A 14,490-nucleotide genomic window follows, 5' to 3' on the forward strand; every position below is an offset into this window, starting at 1 on the left:
TAAAGACATACTATGCGTAGGATGTCTTTATCCTCAAAATGACTTGAAACTTGTCATGATGATAGCTGTACATCACAGCTATGTGCTTGGATTTTGATTTGGACACCAAAAAGTAAAATTTTGGACTATTTTAGGCTTTTGGTTCACAAATGGGTAGGATGTCCTGTAATGATGAGCAAATGTGGTCCAAATGACTTGAAAATTGATATGTAGGCTTCTTGTAGCATGTTTGTCCCATTTATTATGCCAAACTTTGCTCAGTAGGTCAATATGAATCTGGAGACATACTACGCCTAGGATGTCTTTTTGCTCAGCATTGCATGAAATTTGTCAGTATGTTAGGGCATCGCCTATGGATCATCACCATGGTCTTAGATTTGAATTTGGATAAGTTTTGAGGGTAGGAAGACCATTTCTGGTGTTTGGGACTCTGAAATGTACATCTATGGAGCTATGAGGCCAAAAAGTGATTTGTTTGGCTGGATACTTGGTGGGTGGGCTTGTATGAATGTGATAAACATGTATGAAGGCCAAAAAATCCATCTGGAGGTCATTTCAAGCTTAGAGACATACTACGCGTAGGATGTCTTTTTCATGATTTTGTAGATATGACCTCACAGTTAGCTTTGACATGATGTGAAGAGTGTATGGTTCAAGTTTCACTTTATTTGGATCATTTTTGATAGGTCTATGACCAATTCTTGCCTCTATGCTCTGACTTTGTGTTATTTGATGCATAAGAGGTAAACTTTTGTCCAAATGGGGTGAAACTTGAGGGATAAGCTGTAAATGACATGTAGAAGCTATTTGTATGGCTGAATGATGAGTTGGGTGCCCAAACATGGCCTTGAGACATCCAACGCGTAGGATGTCTCCTGTGCATTTTTTTGTAATCAGTCCTACTAACATGTGCATATGACCTCCCTAAGTCCCTTTGTGCTTTATTTCAATTTAAAAAATCAAATGGTTAGTTAGAAACTCCCTTCTTGGCTTTCGGAGCCTCAGAGGTGATTTCTGACTCTTGGAGCGCTTTTCCGCAATGAAATTTCTTGATGATGACCAGCATAGCTCTATTATCTCTTGGGGAACCTTGCCATGTGATTCTTGTTGGTTTTGGCTTCACTTGAGCTTTGTTTGGCGATTTGTCGCTCTGGAAGCGCCCATGATTGCGTTTGCATGCCTCCGATGATTTGTAGTGGTCTACCACCATAGGATTTGGTTGTTGAAGGCCTTGGTAAGCTGCTCGTGAAGTTTGGTGGCAAACGGACGTCTCGCTTGGCTATGAGAACCGAGTGACGCTTTGCGTTTCTAATGCCGTTTCTGAAGTTTAGGCCTACTTTTGGTCACCTTTTGGCCATGTAACCCATGTAGCCTTGTAGAGCTCATCAAGAAGCACCTACCCATGAGTTTTGGTATGATTCGGGCTACTTTTGCCGGATTTCCTCTTTGTGGCTTCTTGCAGTGCTCTAGAAGTTAGGGTTTTTCCCCTTGCTTTCTTGCCTCTTTCGGGCATCCAAGATTGGTCTCTTAGGCTAGGGTAAACCCCCTATGAAGTCTTGTTGGTATTGGATTAGCCGTTAGGTGGTTATCTACGCTCACAGGTCTCTACCCTGCAAACCTCGTTGGAGTTCTATGCTAGTTTGGCGACAAAACATCACATATACATGAAGAGCATAAGGTGTTGAGTCTACCTCTCATATCTGGTAGTCTTCGGATGACTGAGCGTGGCGTATCGGCTGTTGGAAGTCCTGTGCACTCTAGGTGGCTAGAGCTCTCTCTCACAAGTGAATAGTAGAAATGAGCTCTAAGTGGAGTGAAAATAATCTTATAATGGGGGTCCCATACCATTTTTCATGAAATTTGACATGTGCTCCTAACTTTTCATGAAACGCGGTTCAGACTCAAAAAGTTCCCCATTTGGACTCCATTTGCCCAGTTTCTGAGAATTTTGACGATTCGGTCAAAATCTGGCCACAACACGCCTCTCGCTTCATTCTCATAATTGCACCACCACTGCACCCTGGGTTGTTTTCTAGTCACTGATCATCCCCATTTTTTTTGTTTTTCATTACGATCGCATTTCACAAGCTTTTTGTAATTTTGAAATTTTGATGCCAATAATTAGTAAATTTAAAAGGAAAATAGCAAAATCAACCAAAAAAAAACCCCAAAAATCAAAATAAATCAAAAAAGTCACCCCGACACATTATGTACACTCACATGTAATTTTTGTGGCCGGATTTCTCTGTTTTACCAATATTTTGTCCAAAAAATGGCTATTTATATATATATATATACACATACACTTATCGGCCCCAATTTGGCGTTTGGCCTCATATCTCTGTAGATTAATGCTGTATAAGGGCATATGTATTTTGGTTAGTCCATAAAATTTCACAATCAAATATAAACCCCTCAAAAATATTCAAAACATGCCCTTTTTTGTTGCTTTTTACTGTCATTGGGTCCGCATTGAGAATGCCTCCCCCCTCCTAACCAGAGTCCCCCCGAACGACAAGGTATCGCCTCGGGGTATATGCTGTGCATGGGTTTAAAAAAAATGTGCTAATGCATGGCCTTGTAACATGGCCCTACCTGATGCATACGCGGTCAATGCATGGTAAAAGTAATGCTGTGCGAGAGGGGAGGGAATAAGCAAAACGCTTATTGGCATCCAACGTCGAGGTTTCTTGTTTGTTGTTGGTTTGGTTGGCCAATTTTCTTTGCAATTAAAAGTTGTAATTCTGTCGCTCTTTGTTTGATCGTCTTCTTTGCGAAGGTGCCTTGGTTTTCCACTACTGTAGGTATGACCGTTGTGGTCTCCGTGGAGAGAATTGTTGTGGCTGATGTGGCCATAATGTTTGTCTCTTTTGCTTGCCATTTGTAGCTTTGTTTTGTATGCGTTTGTAGGTTTATGGCCTCTTTTTTGGCCTTGGTGACTGTTCTGTTGATCGGGATCCACACAGATTGATTTGCCGATGTCGTTTGTCTGGCTACTGGTTGTGCTTGTACTGAAGGGAGTTCCTGTAGATCACCTTGGGGATCCAAATGCGTTTCTCATGTAGTTGGCGATTGAGCATGTTCTTCGATATCCATATCTGTTTAATGACTCTGTTTGGTGTTTGAATAACCTGGTTTTTCAGAGGCTGTCTGCTATTGCACTGTGGTTTGTAGGCTCGTTCACGTAGATCTTTCTGTACCATACTTGTTGTTTGCTTATTGTTGACTTTGATCTATTCTTTGTTGCCTGTGGTATCTCATTTTTTGATTGAAGACAGTTGGATGTTTCCTGTTTATCCTTCGTAGATATCTTTTGCTGGTTAAGTGGCACCCGTCTATTTTTCTCTTGATCAAGTGATTGTAGCACCATTATTGGGTTCTTTCGGGTTGTCTGAGCAAAGGCTACCACTTGGCGTTCTTGTGTCTGTTGAATTCTGACTGTATTCGAACTCCAATCTATCTGCACATTATATTCTTTCTGCCATGGTTGTCCCAACAACATTGGGTGTGTGCTCGCATCCTCAACCACATAAAACTTGTGGGGATAAACATTCTGATGTACTTGTATATGCAATATCGTCCAGCCCAATGTGCTTAATGAATTTGAGGTACTGCTTTCTAGCGTTTGTTGAGTAGGTTGGAGTTGATCTTTGAGCTGGAGCTGATTATATAATTTGCAAGAAATCTGATTTTCTTGAGCTCCAGAATCAAGCAATGCCGTCGATTCAACTTGATTGCTACCCACTTTCGCTGCAATTATTGAATCCACTGTGTCTTCACCGAACTTTGTTAATCGAGTAGTATTTATTCGCAACGGTGATCCACTTTGTTGTTATTGTCATAGAAGCCTTCTTTTTGCAATGCGTTCTTTTGCTTCTGCTTGTGCTTCTTCTCGTACCCTCTGTTTCTCCTTCATCCGTTGTTTTTCTTGATGGATTTGTTGAAGCATATCGTGTGTTAGTGGTAAATGATACTTTTTTAACCGACACCCACCAATCCAATTTGGCATTTCTTCTCCTGCCAATGTAGCAAGTTTGACAGCTCCACTTTGTGATAAGTCACTAATCACAAAGGGTCCCATCCCTCGCTTTTTAAGTTTTTTGGCATGTTGCTTCAAAGTATAAACAAGTACATAATCACTTGTGTTGAACTCTTTCGTACGCACATGCTTGTCAAACAAGTACATAATCACTTGTGTTGAACTCTTTCGTACGCACATGCTTGTCAAAAAATTCCTTTTGTCTTCTCTTCTGAGCGTAGATCGAAGCTACAGCTCTTAGTCGAAGTTCATCTAGCTTTTCAAGATCATGTATTCTTGAAGAGAGCTCATGGCCTGTCCATTCTAAGCGTTTCACTACTCATAGAGTTGGAATAAAAAACTCTATGGGTAATATAGCATTTAGACCAAACACCATGTTGTATGGTGTGGTTCCGATTTGATGTTTTATAAGCTACCCTGTATGCCCATAGTGTTGAGTGTAATTGTTGATCCCAGTTTGTCCTTGATTCTGATACAATTTTAGTCAAAACAGTGCATAGGGTTTTATTTGTGGCCTCAACTTGTCCATTTGTCTGTGGATGATATGGAGCAGATTTCTTATATATGACCATGAATTCCTCTAGCAGGTACTCAATGACTTCATTAAGAAAATGTGTTCCTTGATCACTGACAATTTCTATTGGTAATCTGTATCGTACAAAGATATTCTCATACAAAAATTGTGTAGTGGTTCTTGTGTCTGCTTTTTGTGTTGCTTTGGCTTCAATTCATTTTGTGAGATAGTCCGTAGCCACAATGATATATTGGGTATGGGTGCGATACGCAGGGGGTGAAATAGGTCCCACAAAATCAATTTCCCATTTCGCAAATACCCGTGCTCCCATCATTGGCCGTAGTGGCATCTCATCTCTCTTTATTGGCACCTTAGTGCGCTGACATGCGTCACAATGCTTTACAAACTCCTCAGCATCCATGTGCAAAGTAGGCCACCATATTCCTGCGGTTAAGACAATTTTTTCCGTCTTATCGCCTGAAAAATGGCCTCCACTTATTTCTCCATGTGCCTGTTCTAGAATCAGCAGGTATTCACTTTCACTTGCACAGATTCTAAGTTGATTGTCATTTCCTCGCTTATAGAGTTGATTTCCAATTAAAGTAAAGTCTCGAGCCTCCAACTCTATAGCCCTTTTTCGCGCTTTTGTTATGTTTTAAGGAAATGTCCTTGTTGTTAAGAAATCAATGATATATTGACTCCATGCAGGTGCAATGGTTACCTGAAACAATGTCGCGTGATCCACCGGTCGTTTGGCACTACATATAGTACAATTGTTAACATAAGCATGTGTGTCAGCATACATAGCTCGCCAATAAACTCCTAAGTGTTTCAATCTTTGGTGTGTTTTCATTGTTGAACAATGAAATGCACAGTCTTGGATGTGTGCTTCTTCAAGATAACACTCGAATTTCTCTAGATTTATACATAATTGTAGAATTTGGTCGGAGCCTAGATGGTACAATCGTCCTGCAATCAACTGAATTTTTTTTGTTTGTTGAAATATTTGTTGTTTGGATCTGTCTTCCTTGTTATCAAATCTACCTCCAAAGGAAAGAATGCTAACAATTTCCTGAGACCATTTGGGTATCATTTCAATATTGAAAAGGTAAGCATCAGGTATGTCATCATCTACTCTTTCAAGAGCTTTCCCGTTTTGTAGCCTTGAAAGATGACCCGCTTGTAGATGAGTTTTACCTTTTTTTACTACCACTGTGAAGTCAAACTCTAGCAATATAATAAACCACCGTACAATTCTTCCAATATTGCATGGATTATTTACTAGATACAAAGGAGCTTGATGATCTGTGAAGAACACAAATTTGTTTGCAAACAAGTAATCCTCTCTTTCAGTGGTGGTGTAGTTCTTTTTTGCACTATTTAGCTGTCGGCTCACATAACAAACTGGGAAATCCATTGTTCCGTCTCCAGGTTGAGCTAGAATACTTCCAATTGCGTATGCAGAGGCATCAATGTGAACATGGAATATCTTTTCCCAATTTGGTGCTTTAAATACAGGTGCTGATATAAGGTTTTCCTTAAGCTTTTGGAATGAAGTTTCACACTCCTCGGTCGAGTCAAAACTGACTAATAAGCGATATAGTGGTTGTGCAATGATCGCATACATATATATATGAATCTTCGATAATATCCGAAGTGTCCCATGAAAGATTGTACTTGTTTGGCATTAGTAGGCCCGGGCAAGTCTGCTATGACTCTAATTTTTTCTAGGTCAGTGGTTATGTCATTTCTTGAGACAATATGTCCTAAGATGCGGCCTTGCCTTACCATAAAAATGCACTTTTCCAGGTTGAGACAGATTCGATATGTTCTGTACTTCTCAAATACCTTTTGTAAATGGTCAATATGTTCTTCTCGTATAAGAGAGTGGACACAGAGATCATCCATATATATTTCTAAGAATATTCTTAGGTATTCTTTGAACGCATAAGTCATTAACCTTTGGAAGGTGGCTGGGGCATTGGTTAGGCCAAAAGGCATAACTCTATACGCATATATTCTCCACTCTGTGGCAAATGTTGTTTTGTGTTGATCCTCTATTGCAATTGCCAATTGGATATACCCCAAAAACCCATCTAAAAAGGAATAAGCCCGTTTTCTTGCTATCCTCTCAAGCACATGTTCCGTGATTGACAAGGGATAATTATCCCTTATTGTGGCTGCGTTCACTTTTTTGAGGTTTATTCACACACACACACACACACACACACACATGCAGCTTTCTGTTCTTTTTGGGGACAACCACAATGGGTGACACCCAATCTGTATGCTCGATTTTATAGATGAATTCAACATCCATCAGCTTGTCAATATCTTCTTTGATTCGTTTAGCGAATGTGTCATTATATGTGTAAGGACACAGTTTGCTTGGTTTCACATCTGATTTTAAAGGAATTGTATGTTGGCATATTGAGGGATCAACTCCTTTGAGGTCTTTGTAGGACCATGCAAACACATCTTTATACTTCTTGAGAAGTTGTGTTTTCTCGGCTTTGCCGACTCTTGAGTTTTTGGCTTACTCTCGCCTTGATACTGTGAATAGAGTGGTGGTTCTTGTAAATATCTTAGCCCTCATGTGGTTGGATAACCATTTCTGTTTCGGTCTTGTTCTAATGTCGCACTTTGTTGAAGCCATGCCTACAATGATGGTTGGGTTGTCTGTTGGTTCTGGTAGTTGATGGTCTGCTGTCGGTTAGAATGTGATGTTGTCTCGTACTCCTCTGAAAATGGGTTTGTTGACTTGCTAGGGGTATAGGTGGACCTTGGTACTTCTTCAGGGGCATATATGTTGATGTTTCTGGAACTGTTTCCTTTTCTACCTCCTCTAGGAGAATTCGTTTGTATTCTCGCCCGTACCTGTCAACAAAAATGATATCCTTCCCCATAGCAATTTCATAAGAGAACAAGTAAAGAACCTTGCCTTTGCTTAATTCATTTGGGTAGGGTTGTTTGCATTGAAAATAAGAGACTACTACCTCGCTCTCATACTTGTAGATTCCCACATTATCATTATAGGTAGAGACCCTGGTTGTTTTTTTATCATACATAAAAAGAGCTCCAGGTCGATCAATTTTTGGAGGCGGCTCTTGAGCCTCTGAGACCATTTTTCCTTTTGCCACATTATCTCCATATCTATTGTAATCCTCAGGGTTACTAACTATCAGATAGTGGTTCCCCTTTTCGTCTCGGAATCTATCTCCATCATTATAGACTTGAATTATCTCCAGTCTCTGAGAAGGTCTTTCCTCTATACAAATACACTTGCATCCCCGATAGTCAGAATAAACTAGGGCTCCCCTAGAGTTTGTTCCTTCTAAGAAGATTATAGTGAACTTGGCATTGTTCAAAGGGTTTTGGGACATACTTCCTCCTAGCATTGGTCCTTCACCTGAGAAACCTCCTGGTTGTTGACTACCCATCATGAAGAAAGACTTATCTGATGAAGTGTCAGTATCACTACCTTCCTCGATGATTGGGGCTAATGGATCTAGCCTTGCCTAGGTTACACTTTCTTCAGTGGATACTAAGCTACCCTGATCACCTACCACTTTTTGGCCTCTAGGAATGTGTCTTCCTGATCTTAAATTCATCAAACTTAGCAATGCAATTTATCACAAATCCAACCACTCACCTAGCAAGGGATCAGTTTCTGCTCAACTTCTTGCCTTGCTGCTGAATATACATGTACAAGCGTTTAATTTCGGCAATCGAATCAAAGCATTTAACTGCTAGAGGTGGTCTTAGTAATGATTGGTATAACTGGAGGGTTGACCTCAACCACTATTGTACTCTATACACTTCGGATGTTCTTGATTAGATCTGCTAATCTGGAACTGTATACCACCCAAGTGTTTATCAGTCTAGAATCTTAATTCCGTCTTTGCTCCGTCAAAAGATCAGACAAAGTCAATTTCACTTATGGAAGAGGTTTTGGAATCCTTAAGTCAATTAGAACCTCCTCGTAGGTCCACTGTTACCATATACATGTGGTAGTGATGTGTGTGAACACATTAGGACCGCCGGGGCATTTTTCCCTCTTTAGGAGGTTTTTTCCGCCAAGCATTGTATATACGCCCATCACTCTAGGGCTATCTATCTTTCCATTGCATACTAAGTTATACACTCTCTATTGTGTGCCTTGAGCTTCCTTCATCTTCTCCAAGCTATGTGTGTTTCTCTGCAACCCTAATTCCAACAATTGGTATGAGAGCAGATTGCGTCCTCCCGGGCTCAGTCGCCAGCTGCTCCAGTACACGCCTGGTCACTTTCTCCGATTTCAGTGAGCTTTGGCGAGGGTTCACAGGTCGACAAATACTTTGGACAGCTCGTAGAGCTTGGTCTGCTCAGATTTTCGATTTGGGCTCATTTCGCCCTTCGTTTCCACTACAGACACGTCTGCACAAGCAATTTTGTCATTTTCTGCAGAGTTTTTATCAGTGCCGTTTTTTGCATAACAGGTGCCTTATAGTCTTCTACGGTTTGTGCTAGATAGCACGTGTTGTTCCCGCTCCGTTTCTCCTATTTTTGGGCAGTTTTCACATCAGGTGCAACATTTACCATGGCTGACAACAACAACACATATGTGTTGAAGATGTTCGCTGCTGAGGACAGGTTGGATGGGGACAACTACCCTATGTGGGCTTATACGATGCAACATGTTCTTGTGTCAAAGGACGTCTGCAACATTGTGTAGGGCATTGATGTACGTCCTCATTCTGAGGATGTAGGCAATGTTGAGGATGTTGCAAGGATTGCTGCTGTTAGAGTTGTTTTGACTACGACAGAACAAGCTCATTGGGATGTTAAGGATGTGCAGGCTCATGCACTGATTGTGTTGTCTGTGAAGCGCACCATTGTTCCTCACATCCGTTCAGCAAAATCTACAAAACAGGCTTGGGATATTCTAGCAGGTCTTTATGCAAGCCGCAATGAGGCTAAAATTGCTTTGCTGCGTAAAGAGATGGAGTCAAAGATTATGCATGAGGAAGATGACATGGACACTTTCCTTGCTAGTGTTAAGGATATCAATGAGCAGCTTATTTCTGCAGGTGAAGTCATTTCAGATAGGTCCCTTGTGCAGACTGTTCTTGATGCCTTACCAGATTCTTACCAGACTTTTGCTAGTACTTGGAGACTTATGACCCAAGGAAATCCTGAAGTTGTCAAGTTTGATGCATTATGCACATTGCTGTTGCAAGAGTCACATTCCAGAAAAAACAGGACTAGGCAGCGTGCAATTGAACACGCTTTTATTGCTTCTCAAAGAAAGGGTAGTAACAGCAATGCAGCCACTTCTTATGGTTCTGCAGCGAGCAGCAAAAATACTGTTCCTAATGCTTTTGCTAGAAGCACTTCGTCTGGCAATTCTAGTGATAAGGGCAAAAAGAAGATGCGTTGCCATTATTGTAAAGCTAATGATCACTTCATCAAGCAGTGTCCTAAGTTGAAGGCAAAAGAGGCTAAGAAGAAAGAGGGTGGTTCCACTGCAAATGCTGGTTCCACTACAAATGCAGCCGTTGTTGAGTCTTCTGTAAAAGGAACTGTAATGTTGATGTTGATGCAGAATGGGCTTTTAGTGTAGAGTGCACTTACAATCTTGCTATCCATGATGCATGCTTGTCAGTTGCTGCAGATTCACATGTCTGGTATTTCGACAGTGGTGCTACAAAGCACATTAACTCACATCCTGAATTGTTTACCTCTCTCGAGTCTGTCCCTAATGGGAATTTAGTCACTTGTGCCAACAATGCCTCTTATCCAGTTCAGGGAGTTGGAAAGATTGTGCTTACTGCTGCTAATGGCAGTTCTTTCACACTTGTTGATGCACTTTATGTACCTGAGATCAAGAAGAATCTCTTGTCTGTATCCGCACTTGCTAGACTTGGACTTGTAGTCACATTTGTGGATGACAGATGTAACGTTCATGATCTCAGTTTTGGCGATGAAATTGTTGCATCTGGCCTTTTGTGCCGTGGGCTGTATAAGCTCACTTTGTATGACAAGTGTGGACAAAATTTTGCAAATGTTGTTGCAGACTCCAACGCTATTTCATATGCAAAACTTTGGCATGCACGTTTTGGTCATCTGAATTTTGCCAGTTTGCTGCGTTTGCAGAAATCTGATATGGTTGCTACTTTGCCGCCTCATGAAGCACCTGTCAAACATGTTTATGAAGGCTGTATTTTGGGTAAAATGCAGCGTTCTAAGTTTCCAAAGGATGGTTCAGTTCAGGCCACATGCAGGTTGCAGCTTGTGCATAGTGATGTTTGTGGGCCCATGCAAACTCCGTCCTTGGGCAATTACGTGTACTTCGTGACTTTCATTGATGATTACTCCAGGCATGCATGGGTATTTCCGCTTAAAGCGAAGTCCGAAGTTGAAAATGTCTGAAAATGTACTATGGGCACCCTTCGTTCCGATCGAGGGGGGGAGGATATGTCTCATGAATTTAATGCATTTCTGGCTAGTTGTAGGATAAAACACCAATTTACAGTGCCTTATACACCTCAACAAAATGGTGTTACTTAGAGGAAAAACAGGTCACTTACGGAAATGGCACGATGTATGGTCAAAAGTAAAGCTTTACCGAATTCTTTTTGGCTTGAGGCCATCATGTGTGCCACTTATGTACTTAACAGGTTTCCTACGAAAGCTTTGCAGTCTAATACTCCATATGAAGCATGGCATGATAGAAAGCCTTCTATTGAGCACATGCGTGTTTTGGCTGTTTGGCATACGCTTTGGTGCCACAAGTGCAGTGCAGAAAATTTGATGATAAGGCTGTCAAATGCATTTTTGTTGGTTATAGTGCTGAAAGCAAAGGTTACAGGTTGTATCATCCGCAAACAAAACGTATTCTAGTTTCTCGGGATGTAGTGTTTGTGGAAAATTTTGTTCAGCCCTTCTTGTCATGTACTAGAGACAGTAATGTAAGCGTAGAGGACATTTATGACACTTTGTTGCATCTTTTTAGTGGTGGAAATACGAATGTAAGTTCCAATGAGGCAAATGTACAACCTATGGGGGTTTCTGAAAATGTTCTAGATCAGCCTATTACTGATGCAGATGTACATGATGTACTTGATGAGGAAAGGGCAAAAAATGAATAGGCTAAAGGTATGCCAAAATGGCTGGTGCACACTTTGCGTGACAGTAAATTGGATGCACCTTTGTCTAGTCATACTCGTTCAGGCTCTCGCCATGCATCTTATGCATCAGATTGTTATGCTTTGGCTGTGTCTAGCTTATATGATCTTGACGAACCTCTATCTTTTGATGAAGCACAGAATTCAGAAAATTGGATGGCTGCCATGCAAGCAGAATATGATGCACTCATAGAAAATGACACATGGACATTATGTGATTTGCCTCCTGGCAAAAAGGCCATTGGTATGAAGTGCGTTTACAAGTTGAAATGCAAGCCAGATGGTGAGATTGATCGCCATAAGGCTCGACTTGTTGCAAAGGGTTATGCACAGCAAAAAGGGATAGATTATGAAGAGACATTTTCTCCCACTTTTCCTATGACTACTGTGCGTTTTCTATGTGCATTGGCAGCTCGCTTTGGTTGGGATGTACATCAATCAGACTTTGTTACCGCTTTCTTGAATGGTGACATATTTGAGGAAGTTTATGTAACGCAGCCTCGCGGTTTTGTCATAAAAGGACAAGAGGACAAAGTGTGAAAATGTAACAAGGCTTTGTATGGGTTGAAGCAATCTCCTCGTGCTTGGTATGAGAAAGCTGACACTCATTTGGTCAAACAAGGCTTTCGTAATAGTCCAATAGAAAGCACATTGTATGTAAAGTGTGAAGGTGATTTACTTCTCAGTGTGGTTCTTTAGGTTGATGATTTGCTGATCACTGGACCAAATGAGAGACATATTTCTGAATTTAAGGCTGATTTGAATGCTACTTTCAAGATGAAAGATTTGGGGTTGTTGCATCATTACTTGGGTATATATTTTAAGCAGTGTGATGGTGGTATTGCCTTGTGTCAGAAAAGTTACATAGAGACATTGCTATGTAAGTTTGGACTTGAGGATTGCAAACCTATTGCCACTACCATGGAAACAGGCTTGAAGTTGATTCTACATGATGCTGGCGATCCTGCTGATGTCACTCTTTATCAAACTGTTGTTGGCTGCCTCATTTATGTCTGGAACATGAGGCCGGATATTCAGTTTGCAGTCTCACATGTCAGCAGATTTATGCATAGCCTAGGGTCTAAGCATTGGCAGGCTGTCAAGAGGATTTTCCACTACCTTAGTGGCACTTTACATGTTGGCTTGTTTTATCCCAAGGGGGGATCACTGCCGCCAGACTTAGATGCTTTTTTGGCCTCAGATTGGGCTGGTTGTTTTGACACGAGAGTGTCCACAAGTGGTTTTTGTTTCATGCTTGGCAGCTCATGTATATCATGGTTGAGCAAGAAGCAACCTACTATGGCCACTTCGAGTTGTGAGGCTAAGTACAGGGTAGTCTTCACAGCTACGTTTGAGTGTGTATGGCTCAGACGCCTTATGGCTATTTGGGTGTTGGACAGGACACTGCCAACACTATCTACACTGACAATCAGAGCACATTGGTAGTTGCGAGGAACCTAGTTTTTCATGCTCGCACAAAGCACATTGAGGTGCATTACCACTATGTCAGGGAGAGGCTCTCAGCAGGAGAGATCAGCTTGGCTTATGTGCCAACACAGGACAACCTTGCAGATCTTTTCACAAAGGCATTGTCTCGTGAGAAGCTTGAAGCTTTCCGCAAAGCTTTGGGCTTACTCCCCTTTGTGGACTGATCATGTCCTTAGGGCATGGCACTTCCCTTTACTCATGTGCCAACTCTCGTTCACCGCATCACTCCAGCGGGGATTTTTTACCATATACATGTGGTAGTGATGTGTGTGAACACACTAGGACCGCCAAGGCATTTTTTCCCTCTTTAGGAGGTTTCTTCCCCCGAGCATTGTATATACGCCCATGACTCTAGGGCTATCTATATTTCCATTGCACACTAAGTTATACACTCTCTATTGTGTGCCTTGAGCTTCCTTCGTCTTCTCCAAGCTGTGTGTGTTTCTCTGCAACCCTAATTCCAACATCCACTGTTTAATTTTGTCCAAGAAATGATGATGTAGACATCCTACGCGTAGGATGTCTTTATTTCTCCGTTTCAGCCAAAATTTTCAATGTGGCTTTCCCTTCATGTGCTGAGCTCAGTGGTGTGTTTACTTTTTGTTTTGAATACCTATAAGCCGGCCAGCTAATCAGAATTCTATTTCAGAAGCCTAATGTCAGTTTTGATGATTTCACAGTCCAATCAGCTCCAAATTGGACCAAACTTGACTAGGAGGTTTGTCTAAGGCTATATGAGAGCTTGGTATGTCGCAAATAGGAATTTGGACTTTTCTTCATGCATTAGACATACTACGTGTAGGATGTCTTCTGCAACAGAATTTGACCAAACTTAGCCCACAGCCTGTCCATTGATGTGTTGAACTCACTGGTGTGTTTATTTTTGTGTTTGAATGTCAAAAGACCCCAAATTTAGCTATTTTAGCCTTTTTCAGTCAAAATGCTAAAGTCTGCTTAAACCCCAATGATCTCACCCAATTGAGATGAAACCTTTCTCATGCACTCAATAAATAATGTAGATCATGCACATGAAGACATCCTATGGTTTTGGTCTTAAAATAATGCCTTGGCACAATTTGGATAGGATGTCTGGCAATTCCTGTCTTTTGGCCACAATCTATCAAGATATGGTCAATCTTCCACTTTCCAGGTGAAATTAGGGTAAAACCTACCTTCTTAACACTCTGGCTAACTCAGATTCTCCAAATTCCTGCCAGATCATCCTATTAGACATACGACGCGTAGGATGTCTACTGCCTTAAATCTGTGGCTTTTCGAGAACG

The sequence above is a fragment of the Adiantum capillus-veneris genome, chromosome 1, assembly GCF_014529385.1.
Source record: "Adiantum capillus-veneris isolate H3 chromosome 1, ASM1452938v2, whole genome shotgun sequence".
NCBI lineage: Eukaryota > Viridiplantae > Streptophyta > Polypodiopsida > Polypodiales > Pteridaceae > Adiantum > Adiantum capillus-veneris.